This window comes from Culex pipiens, chromosome 3 (assembly GCF_016801865.2).
Source record: "Culex pipiens pallens isolate TS chromosome 3, TS_CPP_V2, whole genome shotgun sequence".
Classification (NCBI taxonomy): Eukaryota; Metazoa; Arthropoda; class Insecta; order Diptera; family Culicidae; genus Culex; species Culex pipiens.
The window spans coordinates 145,756,014-145,779,151 of NC_068939.1; the positions used below are offsets into that span (position 1 = coordinate 145,756,014).

The 23,138-nt window shown below is 34.7% G+C and overlaps 1 protein-coding gene and 1 non-coding gene across 8 annotated transcripts in view; both read right to left on the reverse strand.

The window, feature by feature from the left end:
• Window positions 1-23,138, reverse strand: part of LOC120417143 (protein winged eye) — a 370,323-nt gene that overhangs the window by 216,259 nt on the left and 130,926 nt on the right. The gene's annotated exons all lie outside the window — the stretch shown is intronic.
• On the reverse strand, window positions 15,277-15,359 carry Trnal-cag (transfer RNA leucine (anticodon CAG)). The gene has a single exon. It is a non-coding gene; the product is annotated as a tRNA-Leu (tRNA).

The window sequence follows — 23,138 nt, forward strand, 5'->3', positions numbered from 1 at the left end:
AAATAAATAATTAGATTCGGAAAACGCAAAGCACATCAACCGAACCGAAATTGGAGTGTTAGACAGGGAAAAAATCAACAAAATTTTCGATGCTGAAAACGTGACTGAAATCGGGTATTTTAGGTTGCAGAATCGAGAGTACCTTAGTTGAATTTCTGACTATGATGGTTCTTTTTGACTTTTTTAATTGAACATTTATTAAAAATGAACACGAATAAAAATGTACACACAATTTACTATGTTAATCATTGCTATTCCGTCGCAGCTGCGTCAGAAACCAACAACAACTCGAAGCGACTGTTTGCCGAAACAATTCCGTTCTGCACCGCTGCTGGCAACAGGGAAAAAGGTTAATTTATTCACGGAAAAATTTGGCGCGCTCGCATGTCTTGTTTGTTTGCATTTTTCCTAGCCCACAGTCCTCGTCGTGTGTTGTTTACTCCCGGGGCGGCGGTGACTGTTTGCCAACAAAATCCCTAAATTCCGCCCATTTGTAAATAAATGTCATCCTCACACCCCGCGGCGAACGGGAAAACTGCTGCGACGTGATTGACTGCGTGTCTATCCGCTGGAGCTCATTGATTTCTCAACCATCCGTGACTAACAGGATCTACCAGGCCTTCTGAGTTCAGAATTTGAACTAATCAGCGCTAAACCCCTCGAAAGTTTCGTTCATTTTAAACAGCCTGTTTTTCAGACGAGAAATAAACAATAATTTTAATATGTTTGCTTAGTTTTTATGAAGAAAATTACCAAAAATAAAAAAACTTTCCAAATTGATGTTTTGTCATATCTTAAGAACAAATGCTTTATTTTCAATTACGAAACGCATTTGTGAAATTTGCTTTTTTTCGAACATCATCATCTATACAAATCTTCATACAATTTTGAAAGCATTCCATACGAAAATGCTGTTGAAATTAACAGCATTTTCATATGGAAAATGTCTCCGACAATTTTGTGGGTCAAATATATAAGGAACAAATAGCCAAATTTTTATTTCACTTTTCACTCACAAAATTAAGTTGCGTAAAATATTAAATTTCATTTATCCATGCCTCAGCTTAAGAGAGCTCAAATCTAATGTTATGTTATGTTATGTTATGTTATGTTATGTTATGTTATGTTATGTTATGTTATGTTATGTTATGTTATGTTATGTTATGTTATGTTATGTTATGTTATGTTATGTTATGTTATGTTATGTTATGTTATGTTATGTTATGTTATGTTATGTTATGTTATGTTATGTTATGTTATGTTATGTTATGTTATGTTATGTTATGTTATGTTATGTTATGTTATGTTATGTTATGTTATGTTATGTTATGTTATGTTATGTTATGTTATGTTATGTTATGTTATGTTATGTTATGTTATGTTATGTTATGTTATGTTATGTTATGTTATGTTATGTTATGTTATGTTATATGTTCCCGACATATTTGGAAAATGCGAACATAACAGAATATTTTCAAACTCGACAGGAGCATGGCAGAAACCAAAACTTGTTCGCAAGTAATCTATAATTTATAAATTTAAATTTTCACGAGCAAAGACGCAAAGGATTGTACTTATTATAATTGTTACAATACATTGAGTCTTTGTTCGTGACAATTTAAATATCAAATTTATAACAATATTGACCAAAAATTTATTTTCCGAAGAAAATTAATGGATACTTTTACGACACAAAATTATTTTCCAAAGGAAATTTATGTATACTTTTATGATACACAGCAACTTCAGATTAATTGTACAAAATTCAAGTTGATTATGTTGAAAACCAACATTAGAAACGTTTAAAAAACCTCTTATGGTCCAATATTTGATTTACTGTACACACGGGGTGTTCAATTTCCATGATACGTTTTTGAAAATCGTACCATGCAATTCGAACACTTTGTTCGTGGTTCCGAATTTCATGAACTCTTGTTCACGATTTTGGGAACTCTTTTTTATCCGTGCAAATTCCGCAATTCCGTCCGAAAACAGCATGATTCGAAAACTAAGTTCTCCAACTAGGCTCAAAATTTTTCGAAATAATTAGACCCGTATTTTTTTAGTTTGGCCATTACGGTGACGGCCTTGTTAAGGTGGTCCAAAAAATGGAAATTTTCGTCGATTTTCGCAAAAAAAACAGATTTTTCAAAAACTCATAACTCCGCGCCGTTTAAATCGATTTTTGCTGTCTTGGACGCAAATGAAAGGTTATTAGTTTGGCTTTTTAGTTAAAATTGTCACGAGTTTAAATAATCTAGCCTAACATTTGAAAAGGTCATATGAAACTTTAAAATACCGTTGATTTTATCCCATTTTCGTAATTTTCCCGTTGTTGCGCGTGGCGTTCTCACTTTTTATTTTTTTAAATCATATCTCGAAATCCTATTTATGAACTCCTCCCATTTTTGAGTATGTTCCGTAAAGTTTCCCAATGAATCCGATAAAAATATTTTCAGACACAGGCTTTTTGGTCTAGACACCGTCCAAACGGTATTTTGAAGTTTCATACGACCTTTTCAAATGTTGGGCTGAATTTTTCAGTCTTCAAACTATTTTTCTTTTTTTTTTAAGACCAACGAATCACCTTTCATTTTCGTCCAAGACAAACTATAATCGGTTAAAATGGCGTGGAGTTATGATTTTTTGAAAAATGAGGTTTTTGCGAAAATTGACGCAAATTGCCATTTTTTGGACCACCCTAATACGGCATAGGTCACCGTTATGGCCAAAAAAAAAAAAATACGGGTCAAAATATTTCGGCAAAGAAACCCTCATTTTTTTCATGCTGTTTTCGAGGAAAATAGCTGAGTTAATATCTAGATTTTTTTTTAATATGGAGAATTTTTGAGAGCAACATAAATTTAGGAACAGGAATAACCAAGCAAATATTTCTTTATACACTTTTTTTTTAACTTTCAGTGGAAATCATTCATTGGATCATTGGACTTCTACGTTCGAGCAGATAGACATGCAATATAGACCCAAAAGACCTGGGGGTCGTTAAAGTGAATGGTCTGTTTTTTTTTTGGAGGTCATTCAAAGATTCTTATCTTTTTTTAAAACCGACGCGAATTTGGATTTTTGTTTTTTTATAAGCTTGGGGATTTCAGATGAGAGAAATTCGTAAAATTATACAACAGTTATCCCATTTATTTCAAATGAAGTTGTTGTAATTTAACCTTCTAAACTTTGTTTTATAAATTATCATGATAATTCGAGAGTTCTCTTATTTATTAAGTTTTCGTCATTACAAATCACAGACTCGATTATCTGAAGTTTTGGTTAGGGTTTGTTCAGATATTACGTCCAGAGATTTTAGAAATTTCAGACCCCTCCCCTCCCTCCTGTCACGCACTTTGCCTATCCCTGGACTGTCACAAACCCCAGACCCCTCCCTCCTTTCTTAACTTAATTTTTAAATATCTGATGGTCTGTCTCTTAGGAATTTCGGATAATCGATTTACCAACATATTTCATTTCATTTTTATTGTATTTTCTCACTTTAAACATTCACGGAGAAAAAGAGTTCCCAAAATCGTGAACAAGCGTTCATGGAAATCCCATGGTACGATTTTGAAAAACGTACCATGAAATTTGAACACTTTGCTCGTGGTTCCCATTTCCATGGACGCTTGATCACGATTTTGGGAACTCTTTTTTCTCCGTGTTGATTTCGAGTTCTGCGATCCCATTTTAGTAAAATTGAATGGTTGATTGCCTGTTACATTAACCAAAGCATTTCCTCAAAGCCATTTTGACCGCCATTTTTAGATCATTTTTGGGGTTAAATTTAAGCTCAACTACCTAAAACAAGGCAATTAGAAACAAATCATGATTCGATTATACGGAGATTCGATTTTGGATAATCGAGTCTGAAATGTATTTAAAGAAAAATACTCAAAAATTGAAAATTAATCTTCAATTTAATCCTGTTTTGCAAAAGGTTTTTTTTTTATTTGAATTCAGGTCAAGGCAAATTACCATCAAAGTTTTTTTTAATTAAAATGATTATTCTAATCGGCAACCCCCCAAGCTTAGAACGTCGCACGCTGCCTCTAGCCGAACCAACCAGGAAACCAGGAGTGGAGCACCTACGAGAGCTCCACAATTCGGACACCCGACTCTGTTCCGAACCCTGAAACGACGATGCCGTCGACTACGCTCAATGATCGGGTCGCGATTTCGCGAGCTGCGCTGGAGAAGAGCACTCGCGATATTTCACGGCGCGAACGATTGAGCCGAACAGAACAATACACACAAAATGATCAAAAAGAAGAAGAGGAAAGGCCGAATGAGGGAAAAAAATTCTCGCGCGAAAAGAACGCGCTGTGTGTGTGTGTTAGTCAGTGTGGTGGAATTGGGGCCAAACAAATGGAAGGTTGTTTTTTATCATCGAATTTAGATAAACGTGTGATTAATGGATTTTCGAGTGAGCGTGAGGAAGAGGTGGGAGGGGATTTGGAGTGGCGGAAGGAAGCTTTGTAGTTCAGGGGTGTGATCAGCGCGAACGGCGCAAATTTACAGTCGGGGCAGGGTTGAGTCGTGGTTCTTCCGGTATCGCGGTCGGATGTTTTGTGGTCCGTTAAATTGCCATTTATTTCAATTATTTTTCAACGCATTGGTAGAGGATTGCCACAAGAAAAAATCGGGGAGTACGATTTTTTTTTTCTTACATTACGTTCTAGTAAGTAGGTCATATAAAGTAAAAAAAGCTGATTGCCGCCAACATCATCGAGTTTTTTTTTCACTGGCCAGACCTACCGTTTTAAATTAACCGCAAAGGCAATTCTTTGAAATGGTTGGAGTGAGAGCATTAATTCTGAAATAACAACATATTTTTCAATATTCAAGACAGGAACAAAAGTGGGGCTAATTAAAGTTATATTTTACCAATGTTTTAAATAAGTAGTTAGAACTTGAAAACCCCCAAAAAAAAGTCCGATCAGAACTTCCAAATCAAACGATAAAAAATGCGATAATCAAGTGTGACCATTTAGGGTATTTTAACCATTAGTGGACCCCCTAGTAGGGCCGAAGCACATTTTTCACAAATTTTCAATATTTTAAGCACTTTTTCATAACCTTTTGTACAAAACAATGAACTTTGAAGTCTTTTGGACAATTTTGACTATTTGTTTCATCAGTTATTTATTTTTGAGCAGAAAAATAGCCAATTGCAAAAAAAAAAGTTTTTTTTGCCTGTTATGGACCTCCTTTTCCTATAGTGGACCCGGGTCCATAATCCTATTGTGGACCCGGGTCCATTATAGGCAAACTGTTATTTTTATACCAACTTTAACCGATATTTGATGTTTTGATGCATGGTTTAGGTCTAATGATAGATATAATGAATAAAAGATGGATTTTGCTCACTTTGCATCATAAACAAATATGTTTTGTTAACAAATTTGGCTTTAAACAACAAAAAAACGTAACAGATATTTTAACACATTTATTTCCGAAAAAGATCAGAGAAAACGTTTCAAAAACCACTGTAAACATGAAAATAATAAAAAAAAATTAATCTTGATGCAATTTTTTCAACTAAACAAGAGATTTTTTTACACTTGCTGATAAAACCACGCATGTTTATTCAAAAAAAATGTTTTGTTTTTGATTTATTATTATAAAACATCATTTCAAACTGCAATTGTGATGCTTCAGTTAAGTACAATTAACTATAGTTTTGATTAATTATATTTGTTTACGGCTTCAGCATTTTTGGTACTTTTAACATGAAAACAGCTATATTTATACTCACAATTGAAAAAAATATGCGTTTAGGTTGATAACAACAAGCATTTATTGTATGTTTAGAGAAACTTTTGCTTGAATACTCAGTTTTCATCATTTTTGAAGGTTTAATTAACAGGGGTCCACTTTTGGAAAAGTTTGGATTTTCGTTGTCCTATGTTGGACCCCCCTAATTTTTGCTCGAAAATGGCAGTTCTTCGCTTTATTTTAGTAAAGATCCTTAAACTTACATTATTTCGACTTGCTGAAGTTAAATAATCAGTCAAAAAATGATTGGATGGTTCATTCAATCATAAAATATAATTGCAGTTTTGTTGTGAAAATGCTAGTGGCCATGGCTGATTTCAGATGTCGAACTCAAAACACTTATTTTGGTGAAAAGGACAATTCAATGTCAGTCAACATTGTTTTAAATGATGCTGAACATGCCAAATAAAATATTTTTAGACAACAACACGCTTGAAATTGTGATTTTATTGAATTTTTCATCAAAAACCCTTCAGAGGGTCCACTATAGGAAAGGGGTCCACTAATCGATAACGTACCCTATGATTTCACGTGTTCAAATGTTCACCATTCTCTGGAAGTCTGCGTAAATTTCATATTCTAAAACCGTTATTTCACGTGGCGCTCACTCGTGCATCGAAATTTGTTTGTCTTTGGGGGCTCCACCTTTCCGATCCTCAAACCCCAGAAGCCCCCTCCTTCAATTCCAGAACGTGTTCCGCCTCGACAATGACCGTATCCCTCTCTAAGCCTGTTATCACTGTTCGGGCTGTTGTTTTCTTTTTTCACCGTGCATTTGTTTGCCACTAACTCTCATGCTTCGGTCGCTTTTGTCAAAGTGGCATTTTTCGCGCCACATTCGACAAACGTGTGTGCGACGCGAGTGTGTTTGTTTTATTTTTTGGGGGGCTCTCCTCATCCGTTGACGGATTGCTCCAGCAGCAGCAGGTATGAGTGAGAGCAATTTCGTGTCATTCGTCACGGGAGAAGGAGAGCTAGCGCTCTCACTTTGATGGGAAGCACTGACAGCTTCACGATGAAAAATTCTCAATTTTTTGTAATCACCAGATTTATTATTATTATTTTTTTCGTATTTTTTTTTTCGTAACATTTTACATGGGTGTCAACAAATTAAAAAATCATTATAGGTCTGAAAAATTAACTTTTCCTGACTAAAATTTTGTAGGTTCTCCGCTCTAATTAAAACTGTATGAAATTGCGTTCGCACATTTCCCACACGACAGCGTCACACGATTTTTCGCACTTTTTTCCCTTCATCCCCAGGAAAAATGACGTTCATTTGTATTCATTCGGAACGTCCTCACTCTGCCGAGTTTTGAAAACTCGGCAGAGCAGTACTCAACACCATCGTCGTCGTCCGGACATGGACCGCACTGTTTCTCTCGCACAGTCCTACTTTTACAATCATGATTGATTGCATTTGATTTCATCTATCATCGTAAACATCATATGCCAATATTCGTTCTACGTGTGTCAACTTGCACCGTCGTTGGTCGTCGCATGGAAGAGTCTATTTTCAGTCCATTCTCACGCAGGTTGGCAGTCGTCCGTGCAATAATTGTAAATTTGAGGGAAATTCACTCCGGTTTTTACTCACTTGCTCTGTGGTTTTATCCGGAAGAATTCGCATATATGAGCACTGAAGTGATCCGTCAAATTGTGAGTCAGTAAAATCGATAGTGTGAGTGAAAGGCACTCTTTGTCAAACATTGTTTGGCACTATTAAAATTAAAATTGACGAACAAACTTGATCACGATAATTTTTTAGGCATTTGTTGCAGCTCAAAGTTGCTAATATTTCTTATATTTTTTTGTCTTTTTAGTATTTTAAGTCTTTTTAGTCTTTTTAGTATTTTATGTCATTTTAGTATTTTTGTCTTTTTTGTCTTTTTTGTCTTTTTTGTCTTTTTTGTCTTTTTTGTCTTTTTTGTCTTTTTTGTCTTTTTTGTCTTTTTTGTCTTTTTTGTCTTTTTTGTCTTTTTTGTCTTTTTTGTCTTTTTTGTCTTTTTTGTCTTTTTTGTCTTTTTTGTCTTTTTTGTCTTTTTTGTCTTTTTTGTCTTTTTTGTCTTTTTTGTCTTTTTTGTCTTTTTTGTCTTTTTTGTCTTTTTTGTCTTTTTTGTCTTTTTTGTCTTTTGTGTCTTTTTTGTCTTTTTTGTCTTTTTTGTCTTTTTTGTCTTTTTTGTCTTTTTTGTCTTTTTTGTCTTTTTTGTCTTTTTTGTCTTTTTTGTCTTTTTTGTCTTTTTTGTCTTTTTTGTCTTTTTTGTCTTTTTTGTCTTTTTTGTCTTTTTTGTCTTTTTTGTCTTTTTTGTCTTTTTTGTCTTTTTTGTCTTTTTTGTCTTTTTTGTCTTTTTTGTCTTTTTTGTCTTTTTTGTCTTTTTTGTCTTTTTTGTCTTTTTTGTCTTTTTTGTCTTTTTTGTCTTTTTTGTCTTTTTTGTCTTTTTTGTCTTTTTTGTCTTTTTTGTCTTTTTTGTCTTTTTTGTCTTTTTTGTCTTTTTTGTCTTTTTTGTCTTTTTTGTCTTTTGTGTCTTTTTTGTCTTTTGTGTCTTTTGTGTCTTTTTTGTCTTTTGTGTCTTTTTTGTCTTTTTTGTCTTTTTTGTCTTTTATTCTACCAAACGATACAAATCGTACTGCATACCCAAAAATCAAAGCACAACAGTTGTCAAACTAGTAATCTAATCCCTTTTCTAACCCAGTAAAAATGCAAATCTTTTCATTTGGCTGTTAATTCCACCATAGAATTGCCTTGATTCAATTCCATCAGCTTCATTTTCATGTTTCATAAAACCCTGATTGACTACCGTCTTTCTAAACTTTACGGTGTATTTTCGGTAGCACCCTCAGAAAGCAAACATCTGCTCGTCTGATGGACTCTCCCTCAACCCTCAGGATTTGCTTCAGCAGGATAACGAGAGGACTCATCGTCGTTGAAAAATGCTTTCTTCGGCGAGTTTTGATAAAGTGCGTAACAAAAACATAATTAATGAATCCGCTCGAATGCACCTCTCTTCACCTCCCTCGAGTTTAATTCAGCAGCGCTGAGATTTCTATCTTTCAGAGACGAGTTTATTCCTGATTCTGTTCAAATCCTGAAAAGAGGCAAACAACAAAAGAAGTTGAGCTGAGGGAAAAACTTTCGAAAAATCGCTTCGAAAAGCAATCAAACAATGCCTGAAACGGAGGAATCCTTTTGCGAGCAGTTTACTTTACACTTTTAAATCTGGGAATTTTCCGCATTGTGTACCCCTCTCGGGACCAAGGGGCAGCTAATTTGGTAAATTAAAATTGCCGGATGAAAAATCTCACCCGCACGCGATACTTTCGAAAGGTGAGAACCCTTTCCGGAAGCCGCAGAAAATAACGGAATTGCTTAAGGCTTCCCAGTGTTCCCAAATTCGGAAGCGCTCACTTAAAGAAGTATTTTAATTAAGAAATTCATCCCTCCCTTGCCGTCTTCGGAAGTATTTACGTGTGGTTTTAGCGGTGGTCAACGAAATTTCCCCACAGCAGAACTTCCGAAATTTCTTCCAAAAGGGCAGATGAAGAAAATTTATACTTTAGGTCAAACTGTTATTCATTTTTCTCTACAGTCAAACGAATTAAGGTAAGCTTCCGTAAACTGGTGGATTAGCCATATCTGGCGCCACTTTTAATTAACCTAATTCGACGAGATAAGAACAGCTTGAAATGGGAGTTAGTCATGCAGCCGCGGTATGCCGGAAAATATATCACTTTTTGTTAATTAATGTTACAGTAGAGGCTTTCGATTGATTGAGGCAAATAAAAAATATTATCAATCGAAATAAATACAAATTATCAAATTACGTCTTAACTTGAAACCCCATGATCAAATCCATAGTATTAAATTTTTATTGGTTGTATATTGTAAATGTTTGGTAGATAAAAAAGATAATTTTTTAAATTTCTTTGAACTATATTTTCGCAACTTTTTTCAAATGAAAAATCAAATTTACAATCAATTTTGCATAACTTGCTTTTAAAATACATCGTTATTATTTTTTAATTTGTATGTATTGAAATAGTTCTCATAGCTAACGTATTGCTTAGAAACTATAGTTTTCTGTTTATAAAATTTATTTAAATTTTTAATTGTAAATAAAGCTCTAAATTTCAATGCTGTTATGACATATATTCCAATTTTCCAAATTCAAATTATTTTTAAGGTTGTATCTCAGAAACGAATCGGATTTTTTCTCAGCTCTTCAAAAAAAAAAAATTTAAGAAAAGATTTTAAAAATTTTTTTGTTCAGATTGTCAAAAGTCCCAATTAAAACCTACAACTTTCCCGAAGACACCAAATCGATCAGATAAACAGAATTTCATACATTTACAAACCCCTTTTGTATGACCAGCCCCCAACATTATATGGAGACTTGTATGGAAAAACGAATGATTCTTTTGACATAAGGAATGCATGGACGAAGTTTCATCAAAATCTAAAATCGAAAATTTAAAAATTACGAAAAAAATTGCGAAGTCGGAGTGACCTACATTATTATTTTTTTTCTATTTAAAACGCGGCACTTCTTAAATATTCCAAATTATTTTTGATGAGTTTGGATGAAACTTCTCCTATATATTCCTCATACCAAAAACGAGCCATTTTGCATTTTTGTTAAAAAAATTTACTCAATTTTTATAATTTGTGTTGCAAAAATTATCACAAAATGCTTGTACAATGCTACTGTCAAAAAGTTTAAAGTATCAATAAATTCATGATCTATCGACCCAAAACTCAAAATTTGTTCAAAGCTCAAAAGTAATCCATTTGATAATAAGTTCAAAAATAAATTCTATGCAATGTTTTAGATATACTTTGTTTTCAAACGATTGAATATTTTTTTTCAATGAAAACCTATGATTTATGCAACTAACAGGGTGACCACTCAAACCGCATTTTCAAACTCCCGACTTTTCCTGAAACTCTAATACTATGTATTTCTTCTCTAAAGAATAATTTCAAACCAAAAATTCTTTTTCAAAAAGAGTCACCAAATTAAAAAAAATAATTTCAAGGAGAATCAAATTATTGACAATTTTGGTAAAATTAGAAAATTAAAAATTAATTCCTAAAAACATGTCCGAAAATTGATGCACTAATAATTTAGATTCAGAGTTAAAATCTAAAACAGTAGGTCTTTTAAAAACTAATCGAAAGATCAACAATACATAAAATTTAAATGTTTATTATAAAATTAGCAAACATAAAGTTTTTATTTTCATATTTGGATTCAACTGGAAATGAAAAAAGGGATGGCAACAAATTTATATTATTTTTATCGAAGAACTTTAAACATTTTTTCACAATATCATGGAATTCGAAGAAAAAGTTTTTACCAAGTATCCTTTTCATTTTGAAAATGTTGAAACTTAATTTTTTGAATCAAAATTGATTCATCGAGTTTTCAGCATTTTAATATTTTTTTTTCTATGACATTCCTGTTTGATAAGATTACATGTTTTAACATTAATTTTTTTGCGAATCGTTAAAAAGATTTTTAACTTTTGAAATTGAGGAAGAAAAACGGAAAAAAATTGACATTCAAGTTTTCTGGTTAACAAAAATGTTTAATAGAATCAAACATTTGGAAAAATTTGTGACTAAATGATTTTTGTTTGACGATTAAGAATATTTACAACACTAAAACCTTTGCCAAACATAAGTTGAAATCGTTTTTTGCCTTCCTCACCTTACTGAGGGAAGGCTATAAAATCACTCGAAAAATCTACTTTTTTATTTGACCTCGTAGACCTACCATCACGTATACCTATCGACTCAGAATCAAATTCTGAACAAATGTCTGTGTAAGTCCGTGCACCTAAAAAAATGCACTCGATTATCTCCGGACTGGCTAAACCGATTTGGACCGTTTTGGTCTCATTTGATCCGTCTTGGGGTCCCACAAGACCCTAGTTAATATTATGAAGTTTAGAAAAGTACTTCAAAAGTTATGCTAAAAAAACGATTTTAGCTAAACTTCGGAAGATTGTAAAAAGGGTGGTTTTTGTAAAAAAAAACCATCATGCTTGCTTTATATTATTAGAAAGGTATTTGAAAGACCTTTCCAACGCGTTCAAAAGATTAAAGATCTGACAACCACATCAAAAGTTATGAGCACTTATGTGTTATTGACACACTTTTTGAGGCCGGATCTCAAATATTTTGATGAAAAAGTTGTGTGGATCTATTATGTGACCCATCGTTAGATAGGTAATCAAAAGACCTTTCCAACGAGCCCAAAAGATTAAAGATCTGACAACCCTATCAAAAGTTATAAGTACTTTAGTGTTTTTAAGAAAAAAATTTCGAGGCCGGATCTCAGATATTTTGATAAAATTAAGTGTTATTTACACACTTTTTTGAGGCTGTATAGTGTAATCACTTTATGAATGCGAGGAAGGCACCAACCACCCAAAAGTGGATTAAGTAACGTTTTTTTATATTTGGAATATTTGGACGAGAGATTGATAAGAGATGTGAAACTTTTAATAAATTGATTAACATTTTATTATTTTTCAACACTAGCATAGCATAGTTGAAATAATGTTTTAAGAGCGAGTCCACGACCATCTCGCATCGACCTCACCAATCTGCCTGAAATTTTAAGGGGTTGTTTGTACATATAAAACTAGCATCTGGCCAAAATATGAGCACTCTAGGTCAACGGGAAGTGGGGCAAATCGGGACACAAAGTTTGAAGGTTCAAAAACGTCAAAAATCTTAAAAAGCCTATAACTTGGACAAAATTCAATTTAATTTCAAAATTCAAAATGCATCTGAAAGGGCTCAAAAAATGCAGCAAAATGCAGGGAGAAATATCCCGATTGGTTAATTCTAAAGGGAGTTATTGGCATTTTAGTGAAAAAATAGCATAATTTTCAAACTCAAATAAAAAAGTGTTCCATCCAGATATCAACTCGGTTCGACCTGCAGCTTGTAGGGGACATCTGGGACTACCATCTGAGACTGAGAACGCTTTGGGTAAGGCAGTTTTTCACCTAAAATAGACACTTTTACTTTTAGTGAATTTTTTGATTGTAAATTTTTGCTTGGGGGACCCCTTAGATCCCATTTTCTGGTGATAATTTTATCATATTCGTGTTCCTGAGACAATTTCACATTAGAAACATGCATAAAAATGCTTATTTTCGTCCAATTTAACTCTTAAAAAAATGAAAATTAAAAAAAATTGAGAAGCTGCTTTTTGCTGGTGTCATCTAGTATCCTTGGAAACGAACTTGATTTTCAATAAATGTGAATCGAAGATTTTTTTTAACTTTCATTTTTTAAAGGGTTAAATTGGATGAAAATAAGCATTTTTATGCATGTTTCTAATGTGAAATTGTCTCAGGAACACGAATATGATAAAATTATCACCAGAAAATGGGATCTAAGGGGTCCCCCAAGCAAAAATTTACAACCAAAAAATTCACTAAAAGTAAAAGTGTCTATTTTAGGTGAAAAACTGTTTTACCCAAAGCGTTCTCAGTCTCAGATGGTAGTCCCAGATGTCCCCTACAAGCTGCAGGTCGAACCGAGTTGATATCTGGATGGAACACTTTTTTATTTGAGTTTGAAAATTATGCTATTTTTTCACTAAAATGCCAATAACTCCCTTTAGAATTAACCAATCGGGATATTTCTCCCTGCATTTTGTTGCATCTTTTGAGCCCTTTCAGATGCATTTTGAATTTTGAAATTAAATTGAATTTTGCCCAAGTTATAGGCTTTTTAAGATTTTTGACGTTTTTGAACCTTCAAACTTTGTGTCCCGATTTGCCCCACTTCCCGTTGACCTAGAGTGCTCATAATTTGGCCAGATGCTAGTTTTATATGTACAAACAACCCCTGAAAATTTCAGGCAGATTGGTGAGGTCCAAACGACGTCACATACAAAGGGGTATGCCCTGTTCGTGGACTCGCTCTTAAGTATTTTGAGATAGTTATTGCTACAGTATTTTGTTATTATTTGACTTGAAATTCAGTTTTTTTTAATATATTTTAGTGATTGTATCAGAACAGTGTAGTCTAAGCCAAATGTTTTTTAAGGTCCAGAAAGCGAAGTTGGAGTTGATAATCCCCGAATAGCAAACATCTTAGTTGAATCGGCTAATTTCCAACCAATTTGTATGAACGTTGCATTTCATGTCGGAGTCGGTGGATTTGAAATTTTGTGAAAAGCTGATGTCGAAGACCTAAATTACCTTTAAGTTTTCGTTTTAAACTAAGCTCAAGTTGAAATAAGAAGCAAGCAAAATCAAAATATCTAAACGAGGCGACACACCTCGTCTAAATCCCACCTACATGCAGCTTTTCAGGAGAACCAGTCAGTGCCTAATTAAATTAGACAGCTCTAAAGAGAGAACGGAGATACCGGGACACAAAGTTTGCCCCATTCTACCTTGAAGCTCGGTATTCAATCGACTGCACAGCCCAAGATAAATGCCTCCAATTCATAAGACATATTTGAACATTATAGTAAGAGACGTATGCTCGGCTGACTGCTTTCAAGCTCAGCAAACTCAGCTCAAGTGAAACTATGCAAAGACGACTCCGGTTTTTGCTTGTCTCGGGAACAAGTCTTGTTTACTCTGGCACCGTACACTTTTTGCACCTCCAATTTTCCCTTTTACCCAGGCCGGGCCTTGATTCGTTTGGCAAACACCACCACCACCGACTCGGCTCTTCGTGGGTGGTTAGGTTAGGAATGGTGAAAATAAATGCAAATAGGGGAAATATACCCATTTTAATCACTCTAAGCCGTTCGACCAATTCTCATCACTTTTGCAGTTTTCGGCTATTAAATCAACATTTTTTGATACATCAACAATGGAGAGCTGCTTGCTCACTTTTATTTGAGCTATTTGTTGCTTTGGAACAGTCAAAAACACTTTATGAAAGCTGTAATTCATGATCAACGTTGCCAGATTATTTTATGGGAAATCTGTATTTACTTTAAAATAAATCTGTATTTTATCTGTATCATGTCAAATTCAAAGCCATAGAAGATTTTTTTAGACTTTTCACAACAAATTTAAGCTTTTTAATCATATTAAAGCATAATTCAATTACTAAATTATTGAAATTTTCAAATTAAATCATTTTTAAAAATCTGTATATACAGATTTTTGTGATTTTTGGGATCAAAAAATCTGTATAATACAGATTTATCTGTATATCTGGCATGGCTGTTCATGATCAAAGTGCTGATAGGCCGATAATAGAAATAGGCTGAGAAAGGGTATATTTCACCTAATTCACCACGACTTCCGACGGCTTTTCGCGATTCCTGATTTGGTTATTTACGGGGTTGAGTTGGTTTAATCGTTTTGATAACCCACCGGAGGTCGCGTACGTGTACTTTGTACACAGTTTGTAAGGGCACTTGTAAGAAAGGCGAAAACACGCGACTTCCCGAAGGATAAACACGTTCGTCGAACGTTTCTGATTCTCTCAGCAGCGCCAAAAAAGTTTGTCAGAAGTGGGATTCGAACCCACGCCTTCAGAGAAGACTACGACCTGAACGTAGCGCCTTAGACCACTCGGCCATCCTGACTGCCTAGCTTCTTCCGGGTTGGCAAGCCAATGTGAGTGCAGCCCCTCAACACAACCGGTTTCTGCCCGAAGAATCCAATTAAATCGTACACCACGTCTTCTTCCCATTCTTTCGACACACAAACACACGCTGAATTCTCATCTCGACGTGTTAGTTTTTATCTGTTGAACGAACAGCTTAAGTTCGCACACACACACGCTCCGCTCGTCTGCGCTCCTGTATTGTGGTCAATGGTTCAGTCGAGACGGGTAGTCAAACATGGCTCACACACACACCAGGAGGAGGAGGAGCGAAAAGCAGAACTCGAAAAAAGTGAGGTTTATTTTTAGAACGTTCCACACTCGTGCTTCACTCACACTCCTGAACTCCTGTACGGCGGGAAGGTCGGCATCGACCCGGAGCTATAAATATAGCATACACGAGAGTCGAGCGTTTCGTTTGTGTCGTGAAGTGGAATTAATCCGGCTATATGTGTGGGTCGTGGTCGTTTCTTTGCTGATAAGCTTGATTTCTTCTTCAAGTTTGTCGCTAATTCGTTCCAGCGTTGCCAGGCTGCGTTGGTAGATTGATCAGAGCGTTCGCTACTCGCGTTCCCGATTGTTGGCAGCGCTTCCGCCACCGCCATCGTGGTTTGTTTACATATGGTTGGTCCTTGGCAATGGTTTTGCGTTTTTCCTCTTTGGCCAACCTCCAACCTGCTTCTTTCATTCCGAGAAAATCGAAATAAAAGGATTCATTCATTCCATTCCCTCTCAGAATGCCCGGCTTTTCTATGGAAAGTTCGGTTGGGTGCGCCTGGTGTAATAAAGACGAGGCTTTCAGGCCCTTCCTCGTGCCCTGGCACCGTTTTTCGGACGTGTTGTTTTTATTTTTATGAGTTTTTATGTGCCCTTTTTTGCTGCAACTCTCCAGCTTTGTTGGGGTCCTTGTTTGCCTGCCGGCTTGGTAGTAACGCACAACTCTTTTCCCTCAACGAAACAAAAAACAACGAAGACAAATGGGACACGGACCATTATAAGTGTCCGGGACTAATCTCGCCTTTTGCGATGATTATAGCCGGGATTACGTCGGTCTTAGGTTGGCCCGACTTTTCCTCGTACGCCGCCGGCATCTCGCCGGACGTGAGTGAATTAAATGGATGCTGCTTTATTACTGTTTCTGCCGCTCCGCATTTTGTGATCATATTTCTTGAAAGCTTGGAAAAATTCCACTTCCCAAAACTCACCCATTATTGTCGGCCCCATCTGGTCATCACGTGCTGCTGCAACAATTGTTGACGCCTCCAACCGGGTTATCACCCGGTGCCCCCTCCTGTCACAATCGACGCGCCGGCTTTTATCTCGTGTTTACATTCCGCGGTGAATTACTGTGCGCCGCGCGCTGCTTCTGTGTGTCATCGCGGGCTCAACTGTCAACGCCGCCGCCGCCGCCGCCGTCGCCACTTCTGTCGATACGGCTGCTTTGATGAGTGTGTGTAATCGAATCGATAATGGAGTTCGGAACGCTTGCTTGGGTGTTGTTGTTTTATTTTCTTCGTTATGAATTCTTTCCTTTTTGTTCAAGTGACCTGTCAGCGAGATGAAAGGAAGCGGCGACGCGGTTGTCTTTTTGATAATTTAATGTTTTTATTAATTGAATCGTTTTTGATGGCATTCAAACGAGGCAACCAGAGAAGGACATACAACTATATTGATTGGATTGCCCAAAAAATACTATTTTTTTCTGGCATAAAAGGTGTACTCATTCCCAGATATAATCTTACCATGATTATTGTGTAGTAAGGTCTGAAAACCGATCAATATATTTTACGTGAAAAATCATTACCAGAAAAAAAGACAATTCAAAAAGTTATTTAGATTATTTGAGGTTATTCCTATGAAAATAACAACATAAGGCTTTCCAGGTCCACTGCAAAAATACGGTATTACCGATAAAATGAGGAAAATTCATCAAAGTGCTTTGATGCTAACAGAGATCTTTACCCGATTTGTCACTTTCCGAAAGCTCCCAGTAATATATCTAATTTTTCTGTTGGTTCTGCGTCGTGCTCAAATTTTACACAAGCTGGTCGGATTTTTGTCCGTCGGTGAAAAAAAAAAAATCATGGATTATTTATCGAAAAACCAATAACAGACACTCACACTATCGGATAATTTGATAAAAATAAATAACCCTTACTGTGAAAGTTTTAGTAGTTTTTCGACAAGGAAGCCTTAATACATACTGGAAAAATGTGAATTTTGTGATGATTTTATTTGTAGTGCTGCCAAAAAATTAATTAGTTTAAAAAAAACACTGATAATTCAAGAGGGCAAATTACTCATCAAATAAATATATACAATTTTATTAAAATAAACTTTTAGTTTGCGAATTAAATTAATTTTTTTTTGCTTTTTTCCACGTTTTTCAAAATTTACCCTGCCAAATGTATTTTGACCGACTTGTGCTATAGCTCAAAGAGGATTTTTTTTAGTTGTTATTATTTTGAGTGAAAAGTCGAATTAAGAAAATTGGTGAATATTTTTTGGAGTGTGTCATTTTCTTTCTGAGAAGTCCTAAGCAATATCTACACTGTTACTGAAAATCGCACTATGCGGAGCTCATTTTTGAACCTCATCATAATATTTTTTTTAAATTTTAACTTCGATTGTACTTTTTTTGGTAATCGTAGTCGAACTTAAAAAATCGTATAAAAAAGTGCGAAAACGAACTCAGCAAAGTGCGATTTTTAGTTACAGTGTATAACTTTTGTATGAATTGTAAAGTATCATCTAAATAAAAAAATACAAAAAATTAATTTGCAAAATACTTTTTTTTTCTTAGGAGAAATGCTCAGTTATACATACAGTCATCCCACATATTTGGAACACCCAAAATTTCGGAACACTTTTGTGATGATTAGTCAATAGCATGCCAAATGCATCTTTTCTGTCGGCCCTACTATTTTTAGGGACCACTATTTGGACATTCTCTTGCTATTTCACTAGTAAAAGTAGTACTTTGAAAAAACAAAAACCTGCATCTCAAGACTATTTCATTCAGAGCAGCAAAACACTGCCTTCAAATTGCATGTTCCTTAATTGTGGGATGTTATTGTGCCTCCCACAATTGTGGAACACCTGAATTTAACTGATATTTTCACAAAAAAAAGTTATCAGACCATTCATAAAACATAACCAAGCTTGAATTTAGTTGGTTTCAGTGCGTGAAGTCATTATTTTGTTAAAAAAAATGTATACCCGAGCAGACGGAAATAACTTGGGAATAACATTTTTAATATTTTAAAATACTAGGCTAATAACGTTTAACGTTATTTATAACAGGATTTGTTATTCGTCGTTACGATTTTTTTGTTATTTGACTGTTATTGTGATAACAGATTAATAACATTTTTAGTTATTCTTCGAACAAATCTCTGTTATTATTTTTAGTTATTTTAACAACTAATCCGATCATCCCAATAACAACTGGCAGTATTCTTCCATAACAAAAAATGTTATTCCAATGTTGTTTAGGCTTTCAACCAATATCGGACCAATAACAAATTTTGTTATGATAACATAAACTATTATTGAACTCTTATGCAAAAATGTATTTTTCAAGAAGATTCCATAACATTTTCTGTTATTTTAACAGTATTTGTTATTGAAATGGCATGAATTTTGTTATTACCGTCTGCCCAGGTACTCATGGAGAGAGCCAAAGTTTGTATACATTCGTAAGAAAAAAGTGTTCCGAATTTGTGGATTTCAAGGGTCAAAGTTTATCTTCAAAAACTTGATATAAAAGTTAAAATTTGCAGTTGTTCTATACAGCATTCGAAAGATCGCAAAAAAGCTTTCAAATGAAGGTAAAAGCGAATCATTAAGTTCAATTATCTATGATTTGTTATGATTTTTTGAACATTGGCCGATCTGTAAACTGTTTCGAATATGAGGGATGACTGTACAAATCTCTGGTTCGTTTGCAATGAACCCTTATTTTTTTGTAAGCATAGTCTTTTTCAATTGGTTTTCGAACATTTTGCAAATAATCAACTTGAAAAATGCTTAAAATTGTTTATCTGCACTTCCTTTTTATGCTATAAACTCAAAATCAATGACAATTTAGTTTATTTTAGGGAGCAATGGAAAATTTGTGTTGGACGGCGTGATGGCTGATAAAACCAATTGCAACCCAATCTGAGAAATCTGTACAACAAAAATATCAAAAACAAAACTTTTGCGTAACGGTTATCAAAAACTAATCATTTTAGATTGTTATCAATTAACTTTTATCGAATTTTCTGCTTAAAAATAACTACATTTCTAAAAGTAAGGTAAAATTTACAATCGGGAAGCACTTAACCCCTTCCCGCCGAGATCAAAATTGAGATTTTTACGTTCTTCTAAATGACTCGTAACTGGATCGACCAAATTTGGTGAAATTTAATGAGATTATAAGTAAATATTCTATATAAACTAATGCAGGTTGAACCAAGTTGAAAAAAGTATGGTTGCAGAGAAATTTAATTTTGAAGACAAAAAATAGTGCTGCTTTGAAGTAACCATGAGCATTAGAGGGTTAACCAAAACTCTGGTAAAATGCAGTTTTCTAAAAAAAAACACACACATTGAAAATCCTCGTCATTGAGATGAAAGATATGCGGCTTTGAAGGTTATGTTAATTTCACTTTGATTCTTCCTTCATTTGAAAGGTGATAACTCAAAATTTTCATGATTTTCAACTATTTTGAATCAGACACTTAAAAAAGTATTGCGAACTCCACAAAATTTCAAAGGTTCTTAAAGTTATATAAAGTTGACTACAAAGGATTTTATATTTCTAAATTGGAGCTAAAATAACTTTGATCAGTTAAAATTTCTAGAACACAATCACATCCAGCAGCTTTCTGATCTGGAGCTGGATTGAACTCTGTTCTATATCTTTATTGAATTTTCTTATCTGGACGAATCCAGATCTTCTTTGAAACGCCCTCTTGCTTTTCGTTCGCAACCTTCACTCAACCAAACAGATGAAATTACATTCGAATCGTTTTATGAATCCAAAGCGCCAGAGACTTCATCTCCCTCACGTGAATTCAGTACAAAAACGCAAGTGAACTCGCCGGAACATGTCTGAAGTCTGGTTTGATATTACTTTCGCCACACCACCACGTTTCTACAGCAAAAGGGGAAGAACTCCTTTTCCCGAGCGCCCTTTTCTAGTGCAGGGAAACAGGTTCCCGAGTCTTCTGGCTTGCGCTCAGGATATTGGAACCAAATTGAAAGAGATTCCTGCCTTTTCTTTGACATCCGGCGAGGAGGGGGCGCGCGAACGTTTGCGACGTCATGTCAGGATAGTGGTCTATCGCACTTTAAGGATGTTCGACTTGTGGGAAAAACAGGATTGAGTCACCTAGTGAGATTTGTGGACTTTCTTTGATTGCGAAAAAGTAACGGTCATTTCAAACCAATTTTAATTTGATGAGAAATCGCACATAACACATGGTGGCGCTAGTAATTAAAGTCAATTTGAACATTTCTAACTCATTTCTTCCCAAAGAACAATAAACGGGACAACTCTTTCCCCGTTTAACCAAACGCTACCTCCTCATCGTCGACGAGGAGTGAAATGGTTCGAACATGCGTTTTTAATAGGGAACAAAGTGACTTTTTCGGGACTTTCGCCAGGTACGGCCAAGGGGGTGGAGTCCCCCACGTCCTGGATATCCTCCGTTGGAACACGTTCAATTTTCATCATCATCAAGCTCGTGACACATTGCTTCTGCTGACGTCGTCGCCGCCTGATTTGCGTGGCGAGTGTGGTGGAGGAGGAGTCCTGTGCCTGTGGAGCGTGAAATTAAAGAATAACTTGGTTGATGGTTCCAAAAATTGCTGGAAAGAAATTTGCGTGGTGCCTGGTGAATGGATTCATTAAGGCAAAGTTTTAAGATGGATGACGTAGGTGGAGAGGGATGATGGCTGTCACATTGACGGCGCGAAATTAAACTGCTTGTTTCTCGAGGCATGAGTTTAATGAATAATGGATCACGGGAAAAATGGGCGTTTAATTGATTGTTGTGGGTGAATTTAATTTATTCAATCGGGATGTATCACTTTTCTCGCCAATTAACTCGGGCCGGTTGTTGTGAGATTTGGAAGTCTGGGATGATGGATCTATCTTGCTGGAGCTTATTCTGCTTGGTTATTTTATTCGACTTCAGTTTAAATTGCAGTTTATTGCACGCTATCTTGATAATTATCGATTTTCTAATGAAGAATATGTTCTTTTTTGGTTTTCACTTAGACACTAACAAAAGAGTTCCAAAATAGGATGTTTTGATCAATTACATAACATATACTGTAAAACGGGGTGACTTTGATAAGTTTGAGATTTTTCCGCAAAATGAAGAGTACAAATTAAATACATATGGAATGGTATGGAATCATACAGACTGCGGTAAAAAAAATAAAAAAATAATAAGTTTTAAAAGATAGTTAACTACAATTAAAATTATGTTGTAGCATTATTTTAATCTTCTCAAAGTGTTGAGATTTTCTTAACTTTTTTTTTTTTGAATGCATTTTTGGATTCTTTGTACAATTTTCCACTAAGAGAAGGTAAAATAAATTTGTTAATAACAAATATTATGTGTTTTAAAACATTATTGAAAAAATCCCCAAATTTATAGGAATTTCCCTTATAACAAACTTCATATAAAAAGCGAAAATCTTTGATTCGTGCTTTGAATTCAGTTTAAAATGCAATTTAAATCGATAAAACAAAACTAGTTTTAACGAACTTCAGGCAAAATTTTTATTTTTTAACCATTTTACTTAAAATTTATATGTATTTTGTTCAAAAGCTTATACACCAGTAACCATAGAGCAATTCTCTACCAAAACCGGAAATGGATTTTATTTGTATTTTTTGATTTGGCTTAAACTTTGTGGGGGCCTTCCCTATGACCAAATAAGCTATTTTGTGTCATTGGTTCACCCATACAAGTCTCCACAATTTGGCTGCTGTCCATACAAAAATGGTACGTACATATTCAAATAGCTGTAACTTTTGAGTGAATTTTCTGATCAATTTGGTGTCTTCGGCAAAGTTGTAGGTATTGTTGAGGACTATGGAGAAAAAAAGGTACACGGAGAAAAAATTGCAGAATTTTCAATCAACTTTTTTTTCACAAAAACTCAATTTCCCAAAATACGTATTTTTTGATTTTCGAGATTTTTTTATATGTTTTAGGGGACAAAACCCCGCAACTTTTGAGCCATAGAGAAACATGGTCAAAAAATCTGCCACCGAGCTATAAATTTTTGAAAAAATAGTGATTTTTTGAAAAAAAAATCGATATTTCATTCAAAAACAAATTTGACGTATTTTTTTTTATGTAAAATTGAATTTACAATCGAAAAGTACTTTACAGATTTTTTGATAAAGGGCTCTGTTTTCAAGATATAGCCACCGAAAGTTTGATTTTAGCGAAATATTTGCAGTTTTTCGATTTTTCAAAATAGTGACCATGAGTGACCATTTCTAAAAATATCTATTTTGAAAAGTTCAGAAAATTTGCTATGAAATTGTCTAAGAGATATTGAAGATTGGACCTCGGGTTGCTGAGATACAGCCGCTTTAAGAAAAAGAAACAGGAAAATTGAAGTTTTCTAAGTCTCACCAAAACAACCCACCATTTTCTAATGTCGATATCTCAGCAACTAATGGTCCGATTTTCAATGTTAAAACATGAAACATTCGTGAAATTTTTCGATCTTTTCGAAAACAATATTT